Below are 12,837 nucleotides of genomic sequence, written 5' to 3' on the forward strand. Positions count from 1 at the left end.
CCGATCTCTTCCATCTGAAAATATTATTGCTTCCATTATCAAATCCTGTTTTCTCTCTCAAGGTTTTGTGTTTCATCGGACAGATCTGTCAGGATTTCTAATAGAAATTCGGTTATTATTTTTGCCTCGACGATTCAACAATGCCAGAAAAGTTTTCGCTGGTTCTCGAGGCTGAAGTCTCGTCCATAGAATTCGCTTCATCCGGAATGGATATCGGAATCGTCACGATTCTAAACAAGTAGGAACTTCTTGTTAGAGACTTCGGACACGGAAGGAGGGATTCGCGAGAGGCTTGTTATGGAATTATGGAGGAATTCAGGGAGAGTTGTTCGAAAGTTCTTAACGCGGTGCAACATTGAACGAGTCCAAGTTTTCAGCTACAAATAGGAATACTGTAGCTGTTCGCGAGGGAGTGCGCGGAGGAATCGCCGAGTGTCGGGTCCAGGAAAGTTTAATGATTAATAACCATGCTGAAGGCATTTATGTGGAAACTTGAGCGAAAAGTTCGATATCTACGCGGCCAACACGCTTCTTCTTCAAACTGCATTCTCTTATTTTTGCGAGAAACAATCGTGACTGGCTGAAAAATTTCTGTCAAACGCACCGAGGGAGTGGCTAAAGGATCCGCGGGCTGGCGCGAACTTTTGAATAAACTTTGATTGCCTGTTGCCAGTGAAAGCGACCGGGAGTTGGCAGTGATCGTCGTCTCCGCCGCTAATTAATTTCGGCTCACCGATTTCGCCGAAAGTTTGAACGAGGTCCGGGGCCGCATCGTCGCTTCTCGCGGGATGTAACCTTGTTGCGAGACGGGCCAGAGCAAACAGGGTTGCAAAGAGACCGGGAAAGAGACGGTGGCTGGTGGTAGACGCGAGATCAAGTGCCCGTCCTCGAAAGCCTCGGGGGGTCAGATATCAGGCTGCCAGGGACATTTCAAGTTCGCCTAAGCAGAAACAGACTCGTCGCCGCGAGAGTTAGCTCGGATTAATTCCGAAAGTTTCGTCGTCTAACCGTCGCGTCGAAGGGTTGACCGACGCCGGCGCGGCGCGGCCGTTAGGGCGCAGCGAGACACGAGCGACTCGGTTTTGATCCCAGAAAAACTCCATCTTTTTACCCCAGCCCTCGAGGAAATATTTTTTTACGGCCGTCTGTAGGGTCCTCCTTGATGAAATTCTTCCCCGAGCAGCTCAAAGTCAGAGGTTTATTAGACGCTAATCGAGATGTACGCGTTTTTACTCTCGGAAGATTTCATCCTCCGTCTCCTAAATTGTGTCAGATCCAAGAGCACCATTCGTCAAGCGTTCGCGTCTCAGAATTTATCATTTACGTAAGCTTATTCGGGGTGAATTCGGGAAGGAACGGAACACCCGAATATCTTTGTTGGATCGAAAGATACGACATTTGGCGACATGAGAATTTGAATGGTATCGGAGGACGCTCATCGCCATCATAATATTATTATTTTTTGTATTTGAGTGAAAACAGTGAAATATTCGCACTTTTATACGCCAATCTAGTATATCGAAATCGAGCATAGAAAATTTGTGGCGATGGTTCTGTTCCTTCCGACTCACCATGTATTACAATGAATTATAGTACCCCGTGGAACTTTTCGAATGTAAATTCAGGACTGACATTACGTGTCAAATGTTTTTCGGAAAGCTCGTAGGAGGTGGGAAAAAAGTGGAGGGACAATTAATGGGACCGAGTGCGCTGTCCAATTAATCATGAACGCGAGCTTTTCCGCCATTGATCATCTCGCTGGTAGTGGCACTGCCTCCTAGGCAAGAAACCGACGGAAGTTCAGACTCCCCAGGGTCACGGTGCTCTCGCGTCTCATGCATATACATCTGTCTATATATGTATATATGTATGTACGTACGTACGTATGTATGTATGTATGTATGTACGTGTACACGTATCCTACTATGTGTACGTACAGATGTACATATGCAAGCACGCGAATCGAGCCGGAGCGAAATTTCAGACCAGGAGATTTCGTCGAACTAATACCCGCGGGGCAAGAAATTGCAAACAAGATCACCTCGTCGGCACCTGAAATTAATCCTTCGCGTGCAACAGATGAGACGCCGCGCCGCGTCGCGCCGTAGACTTTTGGATCATTTACGGACTGCCAGGCGCGGCCCGAAACACGCTAATCACTTTCGAAATTAAGCGAAAAGGGTAACACGATCTTCCGAAGGCGGTGAAATAACAGGCACACTCTTTTAGAGTAGATTTTCTCGATCCCCTTAACGAGTTGGAACGGTAGAATAAATTTTTCGATATGGAACGCGTCCGATTGATCTCGTCAGACATGACAAGTAGAAAAGGAAGATATATATAGTCGGACACGGTCGCGCGTAGGTATACATATAACAGCGCATACATATATGTATAGAATTAGTATATGCAAGGCTTTTCAATCCTTATGCGGTCGAGAGAGTATAGTAGAGAAGTAGGTTAAAAGCATAGAACAAAATATCTTCACTCGATGTTTCGTTTCCGAGATAATTGAATTTGAAATTTATCGGCTTTACGTTCCGCTGAATAGAAAATGGCTAAACTGGTCTGTATTTTCACAGTCGATTTTCTTGAAAGCTTTTTTCCTCTTATTCCACTTATTTTGCATAAAAGGTTATCTTGATAGTTGCATTGGGATTACTGGGATTTAATTAAAATCGCGTGCATTTAAATCTGATCGTTCTAGAAAGAAAATGTAGTATGAAAATATTTCAAATGCATATCCAGGACACTGTCGTACTCTTATGTACTAGTTATCGTATTTTCCAATACCCTCGCGAATTATTAAAAGGCAAGGTAGCTGTGAAAACATAGAGTTAGGAAAGTGACGACGATCCGGATCAATGGTGTTGCGTTGTTTCAAGTTTCCCAGCCTGACTCGCTTGTTTCCAAGCAGCTTTCCACTATGATATATCGAGTATTTTCGATCTGTATTGCAAAAGTCTATCGATAAGCTTCTTAATATGATATCAAGGAGCACAAAAAATCTTCTTTCACACAACAATCCCAAGTTATCGGAGAAAACCTATCAGCTGACGATGTCACTCCATGTTAAATTATGAATAGCAGATTTAAAGCGATTAAAAAGCGTGCTGTCCGGTGGACAGTGCTGGAAGAAATTAGCCCGTGAAATAAGACTGCGAACAGCGTCGGTCGGTGGAATACGAAAAGTTTTCGGAACGGGTAGAAGCGGCCGGATTTTTTCCAAGTGGGTACGTTCTGATTCCGCCGGCATTACACGAGCCGGTGGATTCTGATCTGGCTAGCGGGCTATAATATCTCGTCCGTTTCCCTCTTGCCGGCGCGGTGCGGTAGTCCGTCTTTGTCCGTTTCCCGGTGGCGTGCTTAAGCTTCTGATTGGAGAGAAATCAATATCCGGCCAAGACGGACGATCGGTTGCGTGAAGATCGAATAAACACGCTTCGTTGGCCTTGACAAACAGCCGAGATTCATGCTCAATCGTCTTTGCAACGATACACGCGGCGGAAACAGTTTTTTAACCGGGGGATTTAACCAACCGATTCGCTCTCGATGGAGGGCCGCGCGCGCTCGGTAACGCTGGCTTTCGCGAAAGAAGTCTCCGCTTCCCGAGAATATATGTACATATTCTCCTCTTCCTTCGGTAGACATTTTTAAAGGGAATTTTTCTTACTTGGTTTGCTTGTCGCCTGTCGGATGACAAGATGTCGATACAGGAATCGCACCGATGCGATGACAGCTTTGTTTCGTACGGTTTCCCGAGGTTCCATTTAATTTCCACGACCATGTCTGTCATATCGTAGCGCTTCGATTTTTCTTTCTCTCCCTCGGCCCTTCTTATTTAGCTAAAACATCCTGAACTCGCTGGAGTAGGTCGCGTGGATTTTACGCGAACCGCGAAACAGATTGATATCGTTCGCTTTTCGGATTATGGAAATATTAAACGTTATTACGGAGAACCGGGTTGAATTCGATAGCTGGCCGAGGTAAATTTATCTCGAAATTAAAAGTAAGCTTGCCCGGTATCGCGATATACACTAATATCTCCGGGAAAATTGCTATCGTAAACAGTGTTACCCGAAGCATTCGCGTATTTACCGTAAAGCTACTTTAAACTACTGGCGAATCTCTATCAGAATTGCGGGACTTTAAACATTTCGTTTCTCAGGAGTTACGAGAGATATTTTAACGAGAATTTGCATTCATTGGAGGCGGGGAAGCTTCCTCTTTGCAATGAATTTCGAATCATGTTGATGGGTCGAGCGGTTCCTAAGATATCGCCGTTTGCGTTCACCTGTAATTATCGATGGTTTATTATCTCTGTCTCGCTCGCACCACGCGCCACGTGCAATAGGTTTACTCGTGAATTGTTTACCAATGCTATTACTACGATTATACTATTAGCGTACGCACTCAACGAATGAATGAACGATCATTGGAAGCACGTGCACTTCTTCGAGCAAGCCCAGCCGTAAATCAGTATAAAATATTCCGTGTGTCCGCGGGCGCGCGCGACTTCCACCAAAAATAAAATCTCATCTTCGCTCGCAAATACTAATTCCTCAGCCGATGGACGCACAAAAGATGCGGCTCTTTGTCGACGCTAAAAGCTCGACGCTGCAGTCTCCGATTTTCCAGCTAAGTCGTTTCATTTTCGACTTTCAAAGCCCGAACGCAATCTTGTTTTCGTTAAAACGACGTCAGAGTCCTCGCCTACATGATATACGCAGTTATTTTTCGCGCACCCCCGGGAAATTGCTCGTGAAAGCTCGCCGCGCGTAAAGCCTTTTCGAGAGCGAGTGGCACAGGGGATAAATTTTTTGAAAGCTGTTGCGCGACGATATTCCCTCGTCATGGATAAAAGCGGGCCGACGGATCAGCGACCAAGTTTTTCGCGGGAATCGTTCCTATTCGTCGCGAGGCAAATCGGATAACAGTCGGTGGATCGATGGGATCTCTCGAATCTGTCCAGCCGCGTCCTAAACTCTTCTCTGCAAGTTTCGCGATTTTTTCACATTGTCTGCAATGGTTCGAAATCGTTTGCGATGGTTCAAAATCTGAAATCTTCAAAAAACTCTATTGGAATCAGCCAACATTATTAATTGTTGAACAAATTTGGTATTGGACAGTGTAACACGCAAACTATACGGTCCTCGTAAACTTGACGATGCAGTTCACCGATCCGCGGACGTTCCGTTTTCGTTGGCCGTACGTTACGGTCGCTGTACACACGCCCCCCCCCCCACTCTTTTACGCGTTACACGATACTACCTACTTGAGCGAATTCTAAGAGCACCGAATGCGACAACTGATAACAACTGGAGTCACAGTTCCCAACTTTAATCGTAGTTCACGGTAGACTGGTGGACTCCGCGTAATTCACCGAGCGGAACGCGCGTGTGTATGCATCGAGCAATAATTCTGAGCGCACACGCGTCGCCTGAAGTCGTTACAGTCCTGGCAGTGTCAGAAAAATGATTTAAAGAATCAGTCAAAAGGTGAAAAAAGCGATTTTTCGTAAAAGAATGGATCAAAACTGTATTTCACAGATACGGTTTCGAGGTTCAAGAGAAACGAGTTTGAAAGAGTACAATTGTATATCATCTCGTGCCCGCAGGGTATCTTTACAATCATAGGAAAAAGCTGAAAGGAAAGATCCTTCGCTAAAATATTAATGAAAATATGAACCTTTATTTTCCAGAAGAACCTAGTTAGGAAGAAACAGAAACGAAACAAGCCATGATTAATCACAGCAGGTGAAACTCGTCTTAACTCTGAAAACGCATACACCACGAGGTTGCCGCACATATTTTCATACCGAATATTCCCTGCGTCGCGTCGTTTCGGAATAAATTCACGACCGGGACTTGGAAAAACTCGAGCGTTTCTTCGAAAGCGAGGAATTATTCGGAGATGGGGATTTGGTGGTTTGGAGCAGCTTGGGGCCGATTCCCATGGAAATGTTAAGCACTCGAGATCGGCTAGACGATATGGAACGTGAGTCTTGCCGCCGGATCGAGAAGTCGGTCTCGTTTCCCCAGGCCGGAAAAAACGTACGGCGAAATTTTTCATTGTTGGAACACGCGCCGCCCGTCGCCCGTCGCGCGTCGTCGTCGTTGTCGTCGACGCCGCATTTCTCTGTCCTCGATGCATCGCCGCGCGTGTGTGCACGCGTGCGCTGTTGCAAGCACGAGTTGCACGATGGTACGGTATACAAAGTGGCCTCTCTCTCGTCGTACTTACGGCCGTTCTCCATTCGCCTGGCCCATCCGCGTTGCTCTGCAGCTGTGTCAAACATTATGCAGGCAAGCAAAACCCACTTGAAATGCAAATGTTTGCAGCGGCCGCGCAATTAAGGCCCTTGTAAAATGGAGGCGACGAACGCCCAACGCGGCGTTGTTGGATCGGCACCCATTGTCGACTGAAAATATTACTTTCCGTTTACGGGGCCGCCGCGCGCCGCCTGCGAGATAAGAATCGTAAAAGGAGCGGAGAGTTTATGCCCCCCTCCTCTGCCCTACCACGCGGCTACGCATTCGAAATTACGCAATAAAACAGTCCCATGCATTTCTCGGTATCTCTCATCTCTATTGCCAAAGAATGGGGGATCCACACAAGGCAAATACAAAATCTCATTTCTTTCAACCCCCACGGAACTTTCTACCTCTGTCCGACTATTTACGGAGAGTTCTACTTGTACCAATAATTCCAAATACCAACAGAGTCACAGCTCCCTATACCGCGCAATGGTTTGACAGAATTTCTCGAACGAACAGCGAATAAATCCGCGGCAAGTGATAGAAACAATGGGCAACGGCCAGACGCGTCAAAGAAATCCCATTTGCCGGTACCCGACGCGACGGCTCGGGAAAAATTGTAGAATATTTGCGCTGTATCTCCTGGCCGTTGCAAAATGTTGTTCATACCTTTGCGAGGCTGCACCGCAGTGGCTCCCGGGAACGAAATTCCAATTTCCTCGGGAAACGGTTCTCTCTTTCGTTGTAAACTTTTTCCGGTGAGCATGTAAAAAAACACACACATACAGAGAGAGAGAGAGAGAGAGAGAGAGAGAGAGAGGGGGGGGGGAGAGAGAAATGTTTTCCCTAGAGTCGAGAGAGTCTTTCGGTCTGCGCTCACGTGTGTATCCATCCCGCAGATGTAGTCAATCACGGAGTATCGGTCCGAGTCCGTTCCCATCGTGATCTGGGGGAACAATGGCCGTGTAACCGGGAATAATTACGGAAAAAGTCTGATCGCCGCGGACACAGCGTTGTCAGCGATGTCAATTTACATCGTCGTTCGTGTTTCCATCGCGCTCGCCGCGTCGCTGGCGATTGTTCACCGTAATTCGAGGAGAAATTTGCCGCGTAAATGGTTTCGACTCGCGTTATCCATCCGGCAGGACGCGTGGGAGTAACGTCCCCGCGGAAACCCACGTTTTCTTTTTCACAAAGGATATCGAGTTGCGAAATGAACGCGTCAATGGACACGCGGAAACCAGCGGAACGGATAAAAAAATCACCTACAATTAATCTTATCTGTTACAAAGCAATCTCAAGTTATTCTTTGGACACATTTACTTATTTTTCATTTCGGAGATTTTACGAAACGAAGTAAGAGCCGTCTTTTCATGTCCTCTCTAAAGGACTAGAGTTACCGCGACTAGATTTACGATGTCCTCTTAGTGGCTCGTCGGTGCTCCAAAAGTTTTATCGATTCTATAAGCCGCGAAGTTTCGATAAACTTGATTAATATTCGATTTTCGCTCTTCCTTTTGCGACTAACACCCACAGCTTCCGCGCGAACGGAGCTATATTAATTTTATTCGTGTTATTCGACGACTCGTTCTTCCATGTTGCTTTTTAATGTTTCACAAAGGAGACGATTTATCGCATTACCCCTTCCTAAACACTTTCCGATAGATCTTTCAACAGTTTAGAATAGAATAGTTTCGTTTCGGATCATTTTTGTAAATTCACACGAATTAAACACACGAATGTTTTTATAATTTCGACAGATCGTGCTAATACATCTTTCGCGGGTTGGTTTCTATTTTCTTTCGTTCGGGGAAGGGTTTCGAGACGGGAGATTAATAGTTCTCGCGCACATAAAACTTCTGCCGCCAAGAGAAAACCAAGAGGAACGAATCGATTCTCGCGGAATAAAGCCAAGGGTCTTCCCAGACCAATAAAGTGCTCGGAAAGGAAGACGGTATACCCGATACTCGATCTCTCTCGCGATCCCGTTTTAATTTTCAATTTCCGAACAACCGGCGACCAACACCTCGCCTCTGGATAGCCAGAGTCCCAGGGGGACTATCCGTGCCGACAATTATTTACAGAAGTGGAAACAGATTACCGTGATCGGTGGATTAAATCTCCTGGGCGCGGGCGCGAGCGGTTCGATTTTTTCGAGTCCCTCTTCTGCAGGAAATCTGTCCAAATACAAGTTGCTTCTAACCTGATGCATTAGAATACATTAGAAAAATGTATCAGGTTAGCCTTTTTATTACAAAACTACCTTGCTTCCCCAAAGAAACCAACAAAATGTTTGTATTGTGCTTATATCGGAACGTTTCAAAGGAAAATAAACTTTGTACACTTCCCTGGACATTTTCCACTTTGTTCTATTTTTCTTCGCAACCGGAGGGAACTTTCCGGCGAGTTCAGGAAACGGTGACCCTAAAATGATCGTCGTCGGTGCTATCGGTTCGATGCCAGTATAGTCGTGTACCCTGGATGCAGAGTCGTGAAAATTCACGAGTTGGACGCGTGATGGAGACGACAGCAACGCCGCGCCGCGCCGCGCCGCGAAGACATTTCCATTACAAAGACGACCGGTTTTCGGTGGATCAAGCCGCGGCTACGCCACTCGAATATGTATGGCCGGGACACTTGGCCGAAAAGGGGCCACCTGACCTCGAACCTCGAAAAGCTTCGTTCGAAGGCATATTCATCAGAAAGCCCCGGCGCGGCGCGTCTTCTGCTTCCTGCCTTCCCGGGTACCTTGTAGCCGCTGGATCAACTCCTCGAGGGCTTCTTAAGATCAAGAGACTACGGAATATGGCTGGTTACTCGCCGAGACCCGGTCAGAACCTTGGAAAGGAGATTCGGATTATCGTGGGACCTGTACTCCCCGTGAAAATGCGAAACTGTGAATTATTTTCCAGACTCTCGTTTGCGACGATTCCGGGGAAACCAAGCGGAAATTCCCTGACACGCTCTTCTTTTAAAAATTCGCTGTTCCTTCGCTGCACTAAACGCACCTTTATTTTATTCGTTTACCACCGTGCTTATTACATATATATGTTACGGTAAATGTGATTAATCCGGTGATTATGCATAATAACCAATTTATTACATTTACCCCGTAACATGTATACTACTTTCCTTTATACTGTATTTAATTTGAATAGTTTCATAAATAATAATAAGAGATACCTGACACGTATATACTAACTGATTTTGTTTCAAAAACTAAGCATTAAACGAAGAAATATTATTCTCTTTTTTTTCGACTTATCTTTACATGTAGGTCTACCGCCCGACCGGTTGTACCACGATTTTTGGGACAGCCTGTATATTCGATCGCCCAGCACCCTTTACATATTCGTATAACAGAAATCCGTACAAAATCCGAGATAGGGGTGGGGGCCAGGCAAAGAGGGAACCATTGATTCTCGGTTACATTTTCCAGAGGGTAAACCCATAATTTATACTTTTTCCCGGTTCCCCATTCGGTGCCATTCGGTTCTTGTCGATAACCGTATAAAGGCCGGTCATGGAATTCGAGCATTTCGTACCACTCGCAACATGTCTCTCCCGAGGATAATCCGATCTCTTGATAAATCGTATACGCGTTCCCTTTGCCGAACGAGGAATTCCTTTTGGAAAACGTTTACCCAACTTGAGCTCCGCGCGATATCTCGAGGAATGGAGGACGTTAAGAAACTGTATTCGCAACGCCACGGTTCTAAAGCCAGGCTTCTTCTGTGCACACCGTATCTCGTCGCGAGTCGCCCCCGGAATTCGCGGGCGAAATAACGGGCCACGTATCAAGCCCGTGGAATTAGGGTCCACCACGCTGGAAAATCCTCTAACTGCTTCCATATATCTTCCGGAGTGTACCGCGGCTCCGTTCCCGAACGCCTTTTCGTATTTAATCGACCGTGGGCCAACGTGTGTAGCCTAACAGAAACGAGAATCGGAAACACAAACGACAGTGAAAATTGTTTAGAGCGGAGCCACGCGGCCGGAAATCTTATACCCGATTGTACCACCGTGTAGAACCCTGCTATATTCGATCGCTGCAGAATTATTAAAGATTTTTACTGAAAGATCCGAGACAAAGGTGCAATTTAAGAGAGAAGAAAAAGTCAGATATATGTATATGTCGTAGCAGTAACATTTTGGCGCGACCCGTGCGCGCCCCGATGTTAATACGTTTCATCGTCGCAGTGTGTCCAGACAGGGGTAATCGAAAAGGAATCGGGGGGAATACAAGTACCCCCTCTCCGATGACCAGAGTAATATGTGACACGTTGCGCGACGAGAATAGAGTGAGGCAGAGTGGGGCGAATGGAAGACACGTTGCGCGTGCGCGGTAGGGACTGAACGGTGGAATAGGATAGTGGAAGGGGATAAGGTGGAGAGCCTGGAGGGGGAAAAGATGTTGGTTTCAACATCAATCTGGCCACACTGCATCGTCGCGTGTCGGCTGTCGAGTGTTCCGACCGTTTGAGACTCTGCGGAGACGCTCTTGATCGTTCGAACGCTAAACAAAATCTGCCGGCCGGTCTCGGGCCATCGAGGGCCTTGCCTCGCATTTTCCCCACTCCGCAGAGTCACTCCGTCCACGTGCACGCATTCTAAAACGGAGCCGATTTTGTTTGTCGCAGCCGCTCAAACGTTTTTCGGCCGCGCCCGATCCCGACTCTTGCGGCCGATCTAACGTCTCGGCCGCGCTACAATGTAAATGCACGCGCGAGCACTCAGCAGCCGACTCCGGCAACCGACAACGGCAAATGCTCAGCCCATGCTTATCCTAAAAACACGCTTAAATCTACGACATATATTTCAAGCATAACGATATATGTACTACATATTTTCAGCGTAACTGGACCGATCGAAGCGATTATCGATAGAGGAAGATGATGTTTATCCTTTTTACCTCCAGCTGTTCTAAGAAAAGACTCAATTTGCATTGTTCCTGGAGAGTCTTGAGTTGAGAGACGAACGCGGTTCAATATTTCTGCTTGGTTCTTCTCGGACCAGTATAAAAATTGGAGAAGCTATTCGATATTAAAGACTCTTTGCGGTTTACTCGACTGTCCGCGCAAGACAGCTCTCTTTTCCATTTCGCGGATCCCGTATTCAGGACTTTAAATGTAACCACTGGATGCAGCAAATCAATAGCGCGAGCCATTTAAAATACATTTTCTATTTTCTATCCAACAAAACACCAATGAAAAGTTGCTATCGATATGACGATTTGTGCGAACACCTTCGTTGCGAACCTAAATTATTTTCCACACACTTCGAGAAGACAAAATTTCGAAATGTGTTTAAAAAGACGTTATTAAAATCTTGAACTACAACACACAATGCTGGTGCATCCTCCCATTGAAATCACGGTGACAATCGTGGGCAATCCCAGCCTGATAGTCCAAAAAACGACCATAACCTTGAAGGATGAAGTGTTTCCCATCATCGACGACCTCTTGGACGACGTATAACACCACCGTCCTTCTATCTAAGCCCTCCAACCCTTCGAGCATCCTACAACTCGTCCCAAACTATCAGAAATTCTCTCGGCATCAATTATCCAGAATTCAGAAGGTTTTAGCACTGTAAAACCGTAATCCCTTTTAATCAGGACTGGGTGGTACGAGAAAGGTTCTCGGGGAACCGGTTCCATCTCATTTATCGCTCTTAAAATATTCAAAGTGGCCGCGAATGTTATCGACAGGATACTCGAAAGGGCGGGGGGGGGGGGGGTGGCCTGGCGCCGCTCGGCGTATAATCGAAGCCAATTTAATTTAATGCGCATTCAATGTTTTAATCCACTTAACATTAATCGGAGGAGCCGGGGTCCGCTTCCATTCTAGTCGTCGATCGCTCTCGCACTCTTCGCCGCCGGCTTTTAGACCCGTTCATAAATGGAAAATTCCTCTGTCCGCGATTTATCTGGTCCGTCGCGGCTGAACGCACACGCGCGATAAATAAAATAGAGCCGAGAGAGAGAGAGAGAGAGAGAGAGAGAGAGAGAGAGAGAGAGAGAGAGAGAGAGAGAGAGAGAGAGAGAGAGAGAGAGAGAGAGAGAGAGAGAGAGAGAGAGAGAGAGAGAGAGAGAAAGAATAGCGTGGGCGGAAGATACCGTCCGTCGGCGCACAACAAAAGCGTCGACCCCGGTCGATTTTTTTTACCTTTTCGCCAACGACGATGCTCGCGAATCGATCGCGATTCAAGTCTGTTCGGAGGGGCGCAGATAGTGTTTCGTAGCCCGCATTAAATCCATCAATTTGATCGCGACACGCTGAAAAATACCCCCGAACCGAAAAGGTTAATTCGATCGAAACGGACAATGATGAAAAGACCCACCTCCGAATCACGTCGAACCAACATAAATTCTCTTTCCTTGAAATTCGACGCAGGTCGCCACGATCTGCAACAAACAACCCTTTCGGATTTATTTCCGGATCACCGAGAGGGAATACATCCCTATTTTCAACTTTATCAGCTTGGTGGGTGGGTTCAACCTGATCTTCAGCCCTGCGTAATTATTGCTCGCTTCACGACATAGTTGATAAGTATTGATTAATTGTAAAATGATCGAAAT

The 12,837-nt window shown here is 46.4% G+C and overlaps 3 protein-coding genes across 13 annotated transcripts in view; 2 read left to right on the forward strand and 1 right to left on the reverse strand.

Annotated features, from left to right (window-relative positions):
- The window catches only part of LOC143211590 (uncharacterized), a 150,377-nt gene that overhangs the window by 65,864 nt on the left and 71,676 nt on the right, over positions 1 to 12,837 (reverse strand). For 3 of the 7 annotated variants that reach the window (XR_013009484.1, XR_013009486.1, XR_013009485.1), the window contains one exon: positions 3,812 to 12,837. This exon is cut by the window's right edge and continues 41,135 nt beyond it. The exons of the other annotated variants lie outside the window; for them this stretch is intronic. The gene's annotated coding sequence lies outside the window, so the exon portion shown is untranslated. Of the gene's footprint in view, positions 1 to 3,811 lie in introns of those variants that run through there. 7 annotated transcript variants of the gene reach the window in all.
- Positions 1 to 12,837, forward strand: part of LOC143211583 (uncharacterized) — a 134,087-nt gene that overhangs the window by 51,505 nt on the left and 69,745 nt on the right. The gene's annotated exons all lie outside the window — the stretch shown is intronic.
- Positions 1 to 12,837, forward strand: part of LOC143211588 (uncharacterized) — a 22,883-nt gene continuing 10,046 nt past the window's right edge. The window contains exon 1 of the mRNA XM_076429412.1: positions 1 to 12,774. The gene's annotated coding sequence lies outside the window, so the exon portion shown is untranslated. The remainder of the gene's footprint in view (positions 12,775 to 12,837) is intronic.

This window comes from Lasioglossum baleicum, chromosome 8 (genome assembly GCF_051020765.1).
Source record: "Lasioglossum baleicum chromosome 8, iyLasBale1, whole genome shotgun sequence".
In the NCBI taxonomy this organism is placed as follows: Eukaryota; Metazoa; Arthropoda; class Insecta; order Hymenoptera; family Halictidae; genus Lasioglossum; species Lasioglossum baleicum.